This window comes from Tursiops truncatus, chromosome 15 (assembly GCF_011762595.2).
Source record: "Tursiops truncatus isolate mTurTru1 chromosome 15, mTurTru1.mat.Y, whole genome shotgun sequence".
Classification (NCBI taxonomy): Eukaryota; Metazoa; Chordata; class Mammalia; order Artiodactyla; family Delphinidae; genus Tursiops; species Tursiops truncatus.
The window spans coordinates 80,598,688-80,613,478 of NC_047048.1; the positions used below are offsets into that span (position 1 = coordinate 80,598,688).

The 14,791-nt window shown below is 47.1% G+C and overlaps 1 long non-coding RNA gene across 1 annotated transcript; it reads right to left on the reverse strand.

Moving 5' to 3' along the window:
* Positions 1–764: 764 nt before the first annotated feature.
* Positions 765–14,385, reverse strand: LOC109551358 (uncharacterized). Its single transcript, XR_002178129.3, has 3 exons — positions 12,496–14,385; positions 10,520–10,749; positions 765–1,118 (listed from the first exon to the last, which is right to left on the reverse strand). It is a non-coding gene; the product is annotated as an uncharacterized lncRNA (long non-coding RNA).
* Between the last annotated feature and the right edge of the window lie 406 nt (positions 14,386–14,791).

Here is a 14,791-nt window from a genome sequence, read left to right on the forward strand (position 1 = left end):
ACGACGACTGAGTCTTAAAGTTAGAGTTGGAGAGCGGGGTGTGGGTCGAGGACAGTTCCCGAGTGAATGCCTAGGAGAGTTGGAGACAGATGTATTCAGGTGCTGGTAAGTCAGTAGGAGGGAGCAGAGGTCGCAGGGCAGGGGGACCCATCAGGGTAGTTTTGGTTTCAAGTGATCAAAATTTACCCCTAACGAACGGAAGGAGAAAGGAACTGGCTCGTGTCCCTGGAGGGGGTCCGGGGACACGTTCACCAGATACAAGGACAAGCTGAAGGAACGGGGGCCCCTGAGACTGGAGCAGGGGACTCCTCACTCCATGACGCCTTCCGGCGGTCTCCATCTGCGGGTCTCAACCTGCATTGCCTCTGGCAGATGGGACTTCTTGTGGTGAAGGACACAGCTGCCTATGGTTCCAGCTTGCCAGCTCTGATGGAAAGAGGATTCTTTTTCCCAGCAAATGTCTATCCATCCCAGAGAAGGTCTCATTGGTCCAGCTTGGGTTACAAGACTACCCCTTGGACCAATCACTAATGCCAGTGACATAGGCTACTACGATTGGCCAGGCTGAATCTTGGAACCGTCTTTATGACCAGGGGGCAGTGACCAGAGAATATAAAAGTTTGCTAAACTGGATAAATAAATAAATAAAATTATATATCTATATCTGTATCTGTATACCAATCTACCTACCTACCTACCTCCCAGCCAACTCAGTCCCCTGGGTAGACTAGGACAGTAAGGGACTCAGCACCTTTAGGTACAGGAAATTTATTTATATATTTATTTATTTATTTATTTTTGTCTGTGTTGGATCTTTGTTGCTGCATGCGGGTTTTCTCTAGTTGTGGCGAGTGGGGGCTACCCTTCATTGCAGCGCGGGCTTCTCACTGCTGTGGCTTCTTTCGTTGCAGAGCACGGGCTCTAGGCACACAGGCTTCAGTAGTTGTGGCACGCGGGCTCAGTAGTTGTGGCTCGCAGGCTCTAGAGCACAGGCTCAGTAGTTGTGGCACACGGGCCTAGTTGCTCTCCGGCATGTGGGATCTTCCCTGACCAGGGCTCGAACCCGTGTCCCCTGCATTGGTAGGTGGATTCTTAACCACTCCACTCCAGGGAAGTCCCTAGGAAATTTATAATAGAGACAAGCAATACTTAGTGATTTAAAATGATCTCCAACCTTGAAGTCAGCAACAGATTCTTAGGTATGACAGCAAAAGCATGAAGAGCAAAAGAAAAATAGGTAGATTGGATTTGTCACAATTACAAACTTGTGTGCATCAAAGGACATTATCAAGAAAGTGAAACAACAACCTACAGAAAAGATTTGCCAATCATGTATCTGATAAGGGTTTCATATACAGAATATATAAATAATTCCTACAACTCAACAACAAAAAGACAAACAACCTAATTAAAAAGTGGATGAAGGACTTGAATAGACATTTCTCTAAAGAAGATGTACAGATGGCCAACAAACACCTGAAAATATGAGAAACCACTTGATACCCACTAGGATGACTATAATAATTTTTTAAAGTAAAATGACAGCATTGACAAGGATGTAGAGAAATTGGAATCCTGGTACATTGCTGGTGGGAATGTAAAATGGTGCAGCTGCTGTGGAAAACAGTGCAGCAGTTCCTGGATGATATCACTTGTATGTGGAATCTAAAATATAATGCAGATGAATGTACATGCAAAACAGAAACAGACCCACAGATAGGGAAAACAAACTAGTGGTTACCAAGCGTGAGGAGGGGCAAATTAGGGGTATGGGATTAAGAGGTACAAACTACTATGTATAAAATAGATTAAAAAAACAATGGTATATTATATAGCATGGGGAATTACAGCCATTACCTTGCAATAATTTTTTTTTTGGCGGTACGCGGGCCTCTCACTGCTGTGGCCTCTCCCGTTGCGGAGCACAGGCTCCGGACACGCAGACTCAGCAGCCATGGCTCACGGACCCAGCCGCTCCGCGGCATGTGGGATCTTCCCGGACCGGGGCACGAACCCGCGTCCCCTGAATCGGCAGGCGGACTCTCAACCACTGCGCCACCAGGGAAGCCCTCTTGCAATAACTTTTAATGGAGTATAATCTGTAAAACTACTGAATCACTATGCTGTATACCTGAAACTAATGTAATATTGTGAATCAACTATACGTCAATAAAAAATTAATGTAAATAAATAAATGGCCATTAAGTATAAAAAAAAAAAGTTTGGCAGTCCCTCAAAAAGTTAAACATAGAATTACCATATGACCTGGCAATTCCGCTCCTAGGTATATGAAAAAAAAATCAAGCCAGGAGCTCTAATAGTGGCTTGTACATCAATGTTCATTGCAGCATTATTCACAACAGCCAAAGGGTGGAAATCAACTGACGAATGGATAAACAAAATGTGGTACATACATAAAAAGAAATATTATTCTTAAAAAATAAAAGTTCTGATACATCATGGCTGAATATCGAAATCATTATGCAAAGTGAAATAAACCAGACACAAAAGGACGAATATTGTATGATTCCACTTGTATGAAATATCTGGAGTAGGCAAATTCATAAAGACAAAAAGTAGATCAGAATGACCAGGGGCTGGGGTTGGGGGCGGAGAACAGGGACTTATTGCTTAATAGGTTCAGAGTTTCTGTTTGGGGTGATGAAAAAAAATTGGAAATAGACAGAGGTGATGGTTGCACAACATTGCAAATTTAATTAATGCCACTGAGTTAAACAGCCAATTTTATGCTGTATGTATTTTACCACAGTACACAAATTTTTTTTACATGATCTGTGAGAGTCATATTAAAGAATCTGGTCCTGTTACAGGTTCAAAACCCCCAAGGAATGTCCCTGGAGGAAACCTCTCAGATTACTTGCATTTCTTCTCTCCAGGGAGTGTATTTTATTGGTCCAACTACCTCCATCCCACAATGAGTCAGAGAAAAAAATCCAAACATAAACACACACCCAGGCCTTTGCTTTGCTGATGCTGTTTGAGCTGACAGTTTGAGCTGAAGTTTACCTAGAAGGGATGAAAAGAAAAAGACCTCTTGGCCAAATTCTGTTGAGGAGCTGATCTCAGGGGAACAGCCCCCCCCCCCCCAGCCCACCCCACCAGACTGGTCTGGCTTAGCTTGATGCCCTCTTGGCCAATCCCAGGCAGCTTCTCTGGCAGCCCCTCCATCAGAAAGTAGGCTCCCAGACACTCCTTCGTATTTCAGATTTGGTATAGGGCTTCCATTTCAGCATTCCTTATTTAAAAAGCAAACAAAAGCCCAAATGTCCAATAATGAAAGGTTGAATAAACAAATCATGGCACAATTGTGTAACAGATATTCTGCAGCCATAAAAATGATGTTGGAGGACCAATATTAATAACCATTGTACAATGATGCCCAGTTAACATACCAAGCCCTGTACAGTCATTAACATATTTAATCCACCCAACCACACTGTGATAAAAATACTATGAATCTCCCCATTTACAGATGGGTAGACTGAGGTGGAGAGAGCTTATATAACTCATTCAAGGTCATGCAGCTAGTCTGGCAGACCCGGAAGGTAACAGACTCTGCCTGTTTGGTTCCAAATCTGGCACTCCTGCTACCTGCTCTGTGTTCTTTAGAAATGCAACCACTGAGCTGGAAAGATGCTTACAATATATTTCGTGGACGAATAAAATTTAAAGCATTATATATTTCTGAAGGAAATTCAGTAATGTATTTACATGCATAGACTAAAACATGCAAGGGAATTAACCTAGTTTAACATTAGCTATGCCTTGGAGGTGGAATCAGGGGGGGACTTTTCTTTTTCCCTTTATGCTTATACATATCATCTAATTGTTCTATCTCTCTGTTGTCTCATACGGTAGTGACTAGCCACATGTGGTTATTTAAATGTTAACTAATTAAAATTAAATATATTTAAGGATGAACTTCCTTGTTGCCCTAGTTGCATTTCAAAGGCTCAGGAGCCACATGTGACAAATGGCTTTGGTATTGGATGTGCAGACAGAGTGTTTCCATCACTGAGGAACATTCTAGGTGACAGCAATGATCTGTAATGATCGTGAATTTCTTAAGTAATTGAAACTCTTTGTCAATACATTTCGAGGCAGCAGAAGAGAAGAAAAGGCTCTTTAAAACTAGGTATTCTCGGGCTTCCCTGGTGGTGCAGTGGTTGACAGTCTGCCTGCCGATGCAGGGAACACGGATTCGTGTCCCGGTCCGGGAGGATCCCACATGCCGCAGAGCGGCTGGGCCCGTGAGCCATGGCCGCTGGGCCTGCGCGTCCGGAGCCTGTGCTCCGCAACGGGAGAGACGGCAGCAGTGAGAGGCCCACGTACCGCAAAAAAGAAAACAACAAAAAAAAAACTAGGTATTCTCTAGATGTAGAGAACAAACTAGTGGTTACCAGTGGGGAGAGGGAAGTGGGGAGGCACAATATAGGGGGAGGGGATTAAGAGGTATAAACTATTAGGCATAAAATAAGCTACAAGGATATATTGTACCACACAGGGAATATAGTCAATATTTTATAATAACTATAAATGGAGCATGACCTTTAAAAATTGTGAATGATCGTATCGTACAACTGTAACTTATATAACAGTATGCATCAACTATACTTCAATGAAAATAAATTAAGAAATTTCAAAAAAACTAGGTGTGCCCCACACAGGCCAAAAGGTGGGGATGGAAGAGAGACCAGAAGCTCTTTTCCCACGTGCAGAAAGGAAATTGGGGAGAAGTTACAGAACTGTCAGTGGGCAGGTGCAGGGGCCGGGGGTGAGCAGTCAGCTTCCCTTGCTGGCTTCTTTCATGGTCCAGGATGGCTGCTGCCCTACGCAGCCTCTCATCCCAAGGCCATTACCTCCAGAGGCTGAGTGAGGCCGGTGCTTCCTGCATGTCTGGTTTTAAGAGCAACAGAATGTTTCCCAGGAGCCCTTGCAGAGCCTCCCTTTACACCTCACTATCCAGAATTACATCAAAATCCTGCGCCTGAAGCAACCACTGGCTTGATTTAAAAACAGTGTGGGATCACCCATTGGGATCAGATACAACTCAATTCTCGACTTAAACAACAGCACTAGGATTGGAACCGTGGTTTGCAAAATGGCTGCAGAAGCTCCGGGTATCACATCCTTACTGCTATGCTGTGGAAGAGAGAGCTGTTAGCCTCAGCAAACATCTCGGCATGTTTAATTGACTCTAATCAAGTGATTCTCTCATTGAATCATTGGGTGATCCTGAACTGATTAAGAAGTCTCAGGGTACCCCCAAGGCAATGAGCTAAGAATGGGGGGAGAAGCGCCCCCAGACAATTACTGCACTTTTTGCCAGAAGCAGAGAATAGACATGGGGCAACCAGGGGTAGATTTCCACTGCAAGCTGGCAACCCAACAGTAAGATCAGGCAAGGCAAAGTCTCGAAGGCTACCTCCTTCCCTCTCCTGAGAGTGGGGTCCCCCTTGGATGTGGCAAGATGTGTCCAAATACAGGGAGCAGTGAGAGTGGAGAGGGAGTGAGAAGAGAAAGGGCTGAAGACTTTGCTCCTAAAATTAAACCAAAGTAAACTCTCTTTCAAAGTCACCTGAGCAAAGAAAGAAGAAAAGAACGTCTCTTTGAGCTGCCCCTCAATGAAAGGGCCGATGTCTTTGCATGTTTCTCTAACCTTTCCTTTAACCAGGAAATCACAATAGGATTAGCAATCTTCTGCAAAGATACTCTTTGGGTGACCTTCTCTGGGAACAAATTTGAGTGGCACCATATGCAAACTGCATTCGTTTTTGCCTTAATGAATTATGCACGCCTAAAAAGAGATACCTCCGTATACTTCTATATCTCCTTTTATCTCATTGTTCAGCTTCTGTTTCTCTGTGTTTATTAATTTATCTTCCACCCATTCACTTACCCATCCAACCATCCATCCATCCATCCATCCATCCATCTTTCCATCCAAATGTTCCATTTGTCTGTTTATTACACCTTTGTGGATTTTCATCTAACTTGAGGGTCTTTGGGGGATGGTTTACTCTCTTTTCACTCTGCTTTAACCCCGAGCAGACACTGATCTATACCGCGACTCTTCACAGTGAGAAGAGAACTGGAACTGGAATCACATTTATTCTTATTTATTCTTAGAAAGTTTTGCTGCCTGATATGCTGAGCAATTCCCTCTTAATCCTTAAGCAGATTCCAATACGGATAAATGTGGCTTTTCAAGGCTTTGGGGATTGGGTTTGTATTTTCTCTGAATGCAGCATCATGCTGACACCCGCTCCGAGGTAGAAGCTGGAACTGCGCCATTTAATCTGGAACTGAAGTAAGGTGTACCTTGCAGTCAACATGTACAATTAATGTGGAGTTGCCTCCCCCTGCCCTACCTCCAAGAAGTTCTTGCTAAATTGAAGTCCGTGTTATAATTTACAGCCTCTTAGAATCAAGGAAATACAGCATGAATTATGAATGTTTAAAAATATGTGAAATCACAATTTATGGGACATGTTTTATCTTAATTTAAAATATTCCTTTTTAGGGAAACAGATACATTAAAGCCAGCACCTCCGCAGTAACTTCCCCGCAAAGATGGGAGAAGCGACAAGGGAAGGGTTGGTTGAACTCTTGCTACCTGCCAGGCTCAGGACCAGGAGCCTCACAGAGCCTGCATGGCCCAATTTACAGATAAGGGGTCTGAGGCTCAGAGAGGGGTAGAGTGCAGGCAGGACAGGGGCCCAGCCGGGGTCCTCACCCCTGTGTCGTTTGAGTACAGCCGGGCTCTTTACGGCGGCACTACTGACATTGGGGCTGGGCAGCTCTCTGTGGTGGGGGTCCCGTGCATCATGGGATGTTTAGCAGCATCCTTGGCCTCCACCCACTAGATGCAAGTTGTGACAAGCATAATGTCTCTGGATACTGCCAAATGGTCCCTGGGGGGAGGAGGGGCAAAATCTCCCTGGGTGAGGACCCCGGGTCTACACAAATCACAGCAGGCAATGGCTGAGGCCACTCCGGGATCTAGAGCCCATCACCTCAGAATTGTTTCCTGGCCCTGCTCTGGGTACCACTGATGCCCTTCCTGGACAGGCACGCAAGGTTGGAGCGTGGGAGGTTCCCCCTGCTGGGTGAAACTCAGCGATATCCCTTTGCCTCAACCCAGCATCCAGCTCAGTGCTTTAGAGAACAAGTACTCTAATCAGCTTTTAAAAGATGAACTGAGAATCAACCTTCTCTAACTGGACACCCAAAGAATTATAAAGCAAAGGGAAGGAAGCAGGATATTGTAGTTTAGGCCGTAATGGTAATGATCTATGAGTTTCTGGGGCCGTAGCAAAATACCACAAACTGAGTGGCTTAAATAACGGAAATGTAAGGTCTCACATTTCTGGAGGCTGCAAGTCCAAGATCAAGGTTCTGGCAGAGCCACTCTCCCTCTGAAGGGAGGCATCTCTTCCAGGTCTGCCCCGCCCCCCATCCCCACCCCCAGTTTCTGGTGGTTCCTGGGTCTGTAGCAGAACCACTCCAGTCTGTACACCGTGTTCTCCCCGTGTCCAAAGGTTCCCTTATACAAGGACAGCAGCCGTATTGGATGAGGGACCCACCCTACTCAGTGTGACCTCATCTTCATTTACCTAATTACATCTGCAGGGAACTATTTCCAAATAAGGTCACGTTCTGAGGCTCTGGGGGTTAGGACTTCAAATATGAATTTGGGGAGGGACACGATTCAACCCCTAACAAATGACACCTGCCGAAGGGCCTTAGCCTGTGACTAGGCCAGGTACCCAGTGTTCTGGTCCTACAGCCTCTCATTCCCCCAACAAACCCCTCTAGGTTCGTAACCATTATTTCCTGTTACCTTGGGTTTACCAAGCTGAGTAAACCGAGGCTCAGAGAAGAGGAGTTATTTGTTCGGGGGTTGTAAGTTACTTACGGGCAAGGAAAGTCTGTACCCCCAGGGCCTCAGTTTCCCCATCTGTAAAAGGGAGAAGATAATGGTCCGCACCGTGCAGGGCTGCTATGGGAATTGAACAAGCGAAGATTTGTCGTGCCCTCAGGGACGTGTCTGAGCTGCAGTAATCGCTTGCGTACGGCCCAGAGCACGAGGTCGATCCGAGAAGGCCAAAGCCATGCCGAGGCCGAGGCGGCAAGCGGGCAGCCACAGACCCTATGGGATCAGCCAGTGCGTTTGGTTTGGCCCCTAGTGGCGTCCTGACATTTAAATGCTGGAAGGCTTCACACAAGAATGTAAATTCCTGGTCTTGTTTGAAGAACCGGGCAGTCGGGCATCTTTCCAAGGCCTCTGGTCCGCTGGCTGCGTGTGAGTGTGTGGCCCCTACTGGGCCTTAACCTGTCGCGGGATTTGTGTAGCTCCGTCCCCTGATGCTTTGAAAACATCCGTGGCCTCTAGAGCCCCACCCCTCAGAGGACTCTGGGAAATAGTCCCTGGGTTCAGAAGGGCCACCCCTTTCTATCCCCCACTCTGGGAGGTCAATGAGGGAGCCCAGACCAGCCAGGCCCCATGGCTGTCCTCGCCCAGGTAAACCCACATCCTGGGGGGTTCAGAAGGGCACGCCTAACAACTCCAAGCTTTTGCTTTTTTTTCTTTTAAGTTTTCCCAGGCTCTCTTGGCTCTCAGCTCACATGAGCTCGATTTTATCTCATTGTGACAGCAAAATGTGCAAAGGAATTTGGAGAATTGAAACCAAATGTGCAATGAGAGTGCTACATGGGGCGGGCCCCAGCTCCCTTCATGCAGGCGGAGGATCCGCTCTGAGTTCTGTGGATGGCAACCCCAGCGGGGCGGTGCTCACAGGTCCGTCCGGGTGAGCCCCTGGGTATTGATGGCAGATCTGAGAACCGGAATCTAAGCCTCCTAGAGCCACAAGGATGTTTTGAGACATCGCTGCAACCTCGGCACGTTTGAAAGGGTGACACTGAGCCCCAGACGGTGAGACACATCCCATGTCACCCAACATGGCAGAGGAAGCAACTCTGTATGACTTGATCAGCTTCCTAGATACCTTTTTCCTGTTTTATATTCAGAGGAATTTCTTTGGATCCATTTCTTCTCCGGCGTTAGACAGATCTGTGTTAGAGCTCCGGCTCTGCTGAAGAAAATCCTGGGAAGCTTACTTTAACCATCCTGCACGTTGGTTTCTCCATCTGTAAATTGGGAGGAGTCATGCCACCCTAAGAAGGTTGTTCATGCTTCCATTCATGCCTTCAGATGGGATGAATTTGGCTGCAAGCAACGGAGGACCCAAGGGCCTGCCGAGCTGAGCGCTGGATGTAGAGCAGACAGGACAGCAAGTCTGCCCGCAGGAACTTGTCATCTTTCAGCAAATGTTTGTTGAGCATCTACTACATCCCGGGCATCGTGCTGGGCCCTGAGGATACGGATGCTGCTCTACAGTCATGCAATCAAGGAAAACATGTCAAGCGCCTTTGGGGGCCGAGCGTGAGGTGGCCGCGATGGAAGCCAGGAGGCCAGATGGGAGGGGAAGCAGAGTCGAGGAGGGGGGCACTTGGACTAAGACGAAGGTTCTCAACCAGGGGCAACCCTTTCCCCAGCCAGATAGTTGGCAAAGTCTGGAGACATTTTTGGTTGTCACAATTGGGGGCGGGGGAGCATTGCTACCGCATCTAGTGAGTAGAGGCCGGGGTGCTTCTGAACCTCCTCCAGTGCCCAGGACAGTCCGCACCGCAGAGAACGAAGCTGCCCAGGTGTCACTAGTGCTGGAGGTGAGAAATCTGGCCTCGGGGAGTAGCAGTGGGGATGGAGAGAAAGGGCAGATGGGAGAGAGAATTACTGGTTGAAATAAATGAGACCTGGGCTGTGGGCCCCTCTCTGGGTTTGCCCCTGAGCCATGTCGTGCTTGCTTGGCTCCCTTGCTTCTTCTTTGCCTCCACTCTCCTTTCTTGCTGGAAAATACTAACAGCAGGAACTCCAGGAGCAAAGTCCTCAAGACACTCCCGTCTGGGCTCCCACTGCATCGGCAGCCGGCTCCTGGCGTGATTTGGAGCCAGAGGGGAACAAATAGCATCTTTAACAATGAAACTCAGGTCTTGTTTTTCAGGTTTAAAAAAATGGAGCCGGGTGGGCAGTTGAGTGCCTGTTAAATAACCTCCTGATCTGTCCGTTCACATGAAAAGGTGCTGTGTCTGTCTTGAGATGACTGTGTATACCTTTGCTGAGGGAAAGTGGTGGGGAGGGAAGCCCTGAAACTATATTCCTGGGAGAGACTGGAAACTTTCTTGTTAATTCCCCAAAAGATGTGAACCCAAACAACCACTAAATACCCAACCCAGAGCTAAGAAAACTCGGTAAGTGGCTTTCAGGAAAATCAAAATAAATGGGAAAACCCCAAAGAGGAAATACGCCCATTCAGGGGAGCGTTTTGGTAGATGGAATCTTGGTCTGGCATCAGAGAGCAAAGCCTCGGCCCCTGCCCTGCAATACTTGAGACATCAACATTTGACAAATAACTCCATTCATTAATTCATCGTTTACCTGGTGACACGGTGTCCTGGGCCGCAGGCAGAAGGCTGGTGCTACAGAGCAGGAGTGATCCCTCCGTATCCTCATGGAGTGTAAATTTATCCACCTTGGTCTTCATAACTCGACAACCTGGGCTCCATTCGCCCACCTGGAGCCACGCCCTTGCCCCACCTTCACTCACAGATGCCAGGAGCTGACATTATTTTCTAATAGAAGACAGGAAGTTGGTGTCATCCCACCACCTGGGAAATATTCAGAGAACAAGCTTTCAGTTGCCATGACAACTTTAGTGTCAGAGCTCTGTCTATAGACTTTAGAAGTGTGTGTGTGTGTGTGCGTGTTTGTGTGTGTGTGTGTGAATTTGGGGTGGGGAAACGAATACTCTTGTCTTCAGGCAAACATTGAGACATTGAGAGGGGACATGAGCTAAGTCTATTGGATCTTGAATGGTGTCAAAGGCTGAATGTGAACCTGTTTCCCAAATCCTGAAGTACTAAATCCCAGAGGCTTGGTTTGAAGGTAAATAAATAACTATCAAGTAGCAATCTCACAAAAGCCAGCATTTAAGAGAGGCTTGAAATAAAAGTTAATACTCCCAGTCAGGAGAAGTAGCCAGCCGCATGGCAGAAAGAAGGCAGGCGAGGGAGATGCAGATGAAAGTTTAGGTCCCTGACTCTCCTCTTATTATCAACTTGGCTTTGGGCAAGTGACTGAGGTTCTCCAAATCTCAGTTCCTCTGTTTGTAAAATGGGGGTAATTAGGATGCCTCCTGCCTAAGGTAATAGGGGTAGAGCCAGATACATGGCAAGGAACGGCATGTGCAAAGGCCCTGCGGGGACTTGAGAAGAGTTCTCCTGGTGCACTGCAGGGAGGCCAGAGAGCCAGGTGAGCGAGGGAGGTGGTGTGAGACAGGCTGGAGGGGGTGGCAGGAGCTGGACCACGAAAGGCCATGTGCGGCACAGTGGCGGAGGACGTTGGAGAGTTAGTGTGCATCCTAAGAACACAGACCTCAAAGTAGGAAGCCAGCACCAGCACCTTGGAACTTATTAGACATACAAATTCTCAGACCCCACCCCAGACCTCCTGGATAGGACATTCTAGGGGCGGGATCCAGCAACCAGTGTCTTCACAAGCCCTCCAGTGCCTCAATTTGCTGCACACTCAGAGTTTGCAAACCATTGTTAAGAGCAACAGGAGGCGGTTAACGTGTTTTAGGCCAGGCAGTGAGAGGGTCCATTTCCGCTGGGGAAGTCTCTGGTCTGTCTTGCTGAATTTTGCTGGGTGTGTGTTACCTTTGCTCAAAGAACGAGAACGATATCTAGGTAGGTTTGTAGATAAAATAACTACAGGACAGGACGTTTAGTTCAATTGGAATTTCAGATAAACAACACATACTTTTTTAGGATAGTATATCCCATAATATGTGCTGGGTTTTATCTGGCAACACAACTACAAGCACCGAATTCGGACCCAGGCTGGTTGAGCCATGACTTGTTTCCTGGGACGCTTTTGGAAGGTGGGAGCCGTCTTTGAGATGTGCCCATTGATGCAATTACTCAGGGCACCATCACTTCCAGGGGAATGGTCTCAGCTTCTGTGAAGTGACTCATACTGAACTGATTAGTTTCAGAAAAAGAAATAATAAAAATGACTGAGTGGTTGTTTATTACTGGGCTGTGTTTCAGACTGCTCCCGTGTTGCAATCACTTGACTTACAGCTTTTTTGCTGGGTGAGAAGCCGTGTTCCACCCCGTTCGCCTGCCGAGCCCTTCTCACCTGCCAGGGACACCTGCGAAGTTGTTGACGCTGTGCCACTCACAGCGAAGCTGGCGTGGCTTCAGGGGGCTCTGGCCCTCCTTGCAGACCCACCCTGGACCGTGGGCCCGTGCAGTCCTTCACTGGGATTTGGTTTTCCACCCATCAGCCAGGCTAAATACACGGCATACCCCTTGCCTCAGAACCTCAGAGTTTTCCTGGTAAATGTTTACCTGGTGGCTCTCCATTCAACTCAGGGCTCCACTCTCATGGGCAGGATTGATAAAGCTTTGGAAGAAGATAGACTGACATCCGAATGTTGGCTCCCCCCACTTGCTGGCTGGGGCTGGCACAGATTCCTTTGTCCCTCTGAGCATGTTTCCCATTCTGTAAAATGGAAATTATGGGAAGAACAGACCCTCATCACAAGGTCACTGTGAGATCTGAATAAGGAATACCTGTCACACGCATCTCAATACAGGAACACAGGGAGGAAACTGGCAGTGGGCGCCCTCCTTCTTGGGGGGGCGTCACAGCAAAGCACCTGGATGAAGGATGCTGGGGTGAAACAATCCAGATGGGAAACAGGCTTTAAGAAAATGCTGGTAAAATGCTAGGACACTTGGAGAACGGTTGCATCTTGCTCTGGTTTCAGACAACAGGAGGGAGAGGTGGGAAAAGGGAAATATCTTTAGTAAGAAACAAATAAGTCTTGTTTCTGTGCTTTTGAAGATCTAAGTAGATGAATCTCCTCTTCTAGTTGGCATTTTTTGTTTTGTTTTGTTTGTTTTATTTATTGATTTTTAACTGTGTTGGGTCTTCATTGCTGCGCGCGGGCTTTCTCTAGCTGTGGTGAGCGTGGGCTACTCTTCGTTGCAGTGCGCGGGCTTCTCATTGCGGTGGCTTCTCTTGTTGCGGAGCACGGGCTCTAGGCCTGCGGGCTTCAGTAGTTGTGGCTCGCAGGCCCTAGAGCTCAGGCTCAGTAGTTGTGGCGCACGGGCTTAGTTGCTCTGCGGCATGTGGGATCTTCCCGGACCAGGACTTGAACCCGTGTCCCCTGCATTGGCAGATGGATTCTTAACCACTGCACCACCAGGCAAGCCCTGGCATTTTGTTTTATGTGTTTTGTGTTTTAATATCTTTCGGGAGTTTGGGATTATGAATGTGCGGATGGCGCCAGAATCAATCTCATGGGTGCCTGCCATTTTCAGCTGCTAATTTCTTCCCCCTCTGAAGTTGTATTGCTTTAATGTTACTTTATTCTATGACATCAAATACCCCCCTCCCCTGTGCATTATGGAATATACATTTGCTTCTTCCCCCGGAAAAAATAAATTAATCCATCCATACTCCTTTATAAGAGGAGTATGTCCATGTTGGAAATTAGGGGCAATAAAGAGAGAAAGGAAAAAACACTCAGATTCCAGCCACTCAAAGAAATACTCATTCTTTTAAAATAACATTTTTGTTCCTGATTATTATCCGAAGTTAAAGGTATTAAAGTAGAAATTTGGAAAATAAAGATATAAAAAAGAAAATAAAAATTCCACTACCCAGAGATAATTACCGTTAATATTTCAGCATATTTTCTTCTATTCTCTAACGCACCACACACACCACATTTGAGATGTAATTATATAAACTTTCATTACTTACAGTTTAGAGTGCAGTTTTTAATCATTTAATTTCAAGCCATGAGCATTTTCCCCTGTCGTTTTGTCCTCCTGGAAAACAGTTACTTCTGTGGTTACACAACAGGCCATGCCTTCCTGTGGTTTTGCCGTAATTGAACCATCCCCCATTGCTGGGCATCTAGGTTGTTTCTAGCTTTGCTCCATCACATGCTGCTCCCTGGGTGTATTTGCCCACGCATCTGTGCCCACATTTCTGATCGTGGCCTAAGGACAGATTTTTCAGCCTCTGAGTCTTCAGAGAACACATCTATTTTAAATTTAAAATTAATTAAATGTGACTCTTCCTCTAATTTTATGTCGATGCTCATAGAGCCAGTGGGAATTCCCAGGCTGGAGCAGAGCAGGGGATGAAGGAGGAGGACAGGGTTAGGAATCCCTCTGGAAACCTGATGATTTATCAAGCTGGGGGGGGGGGGGGGAGCAACGCTGGCTCCACCTGAAACATCTGGGCATATTTCACAGCTGCCAACACAAACTTTGGTGTAACGAAACCACAGAGCTCCCCACCGGTGCCTGACACGAAAACCGCGAGCTCGCCAGAGAGGTCGTGGGGCCGGCGGACTCCATTCCCAGAAAAAACACGACTTGTTCGCCGTTACAACACGTTCACCTGGAGTGTCCTTACCACGCTCAGTCTGTCCCAGCCTCCACCCCTTCTGACTGAGCCATAAACTCGCCCAACCCGCAGAGCCCGTGGCAGCTGTCCCGGGATTCAACCGGTTGCAATTTGGAATGCGTTGAACGCTGATTTTTATCTCCCGTGAATAATGCCAGCTTTCCTGGGACGAAAGGGAATCGCAGGGGTGAGACTGCCTACTGGGAACGTGCTACGCTC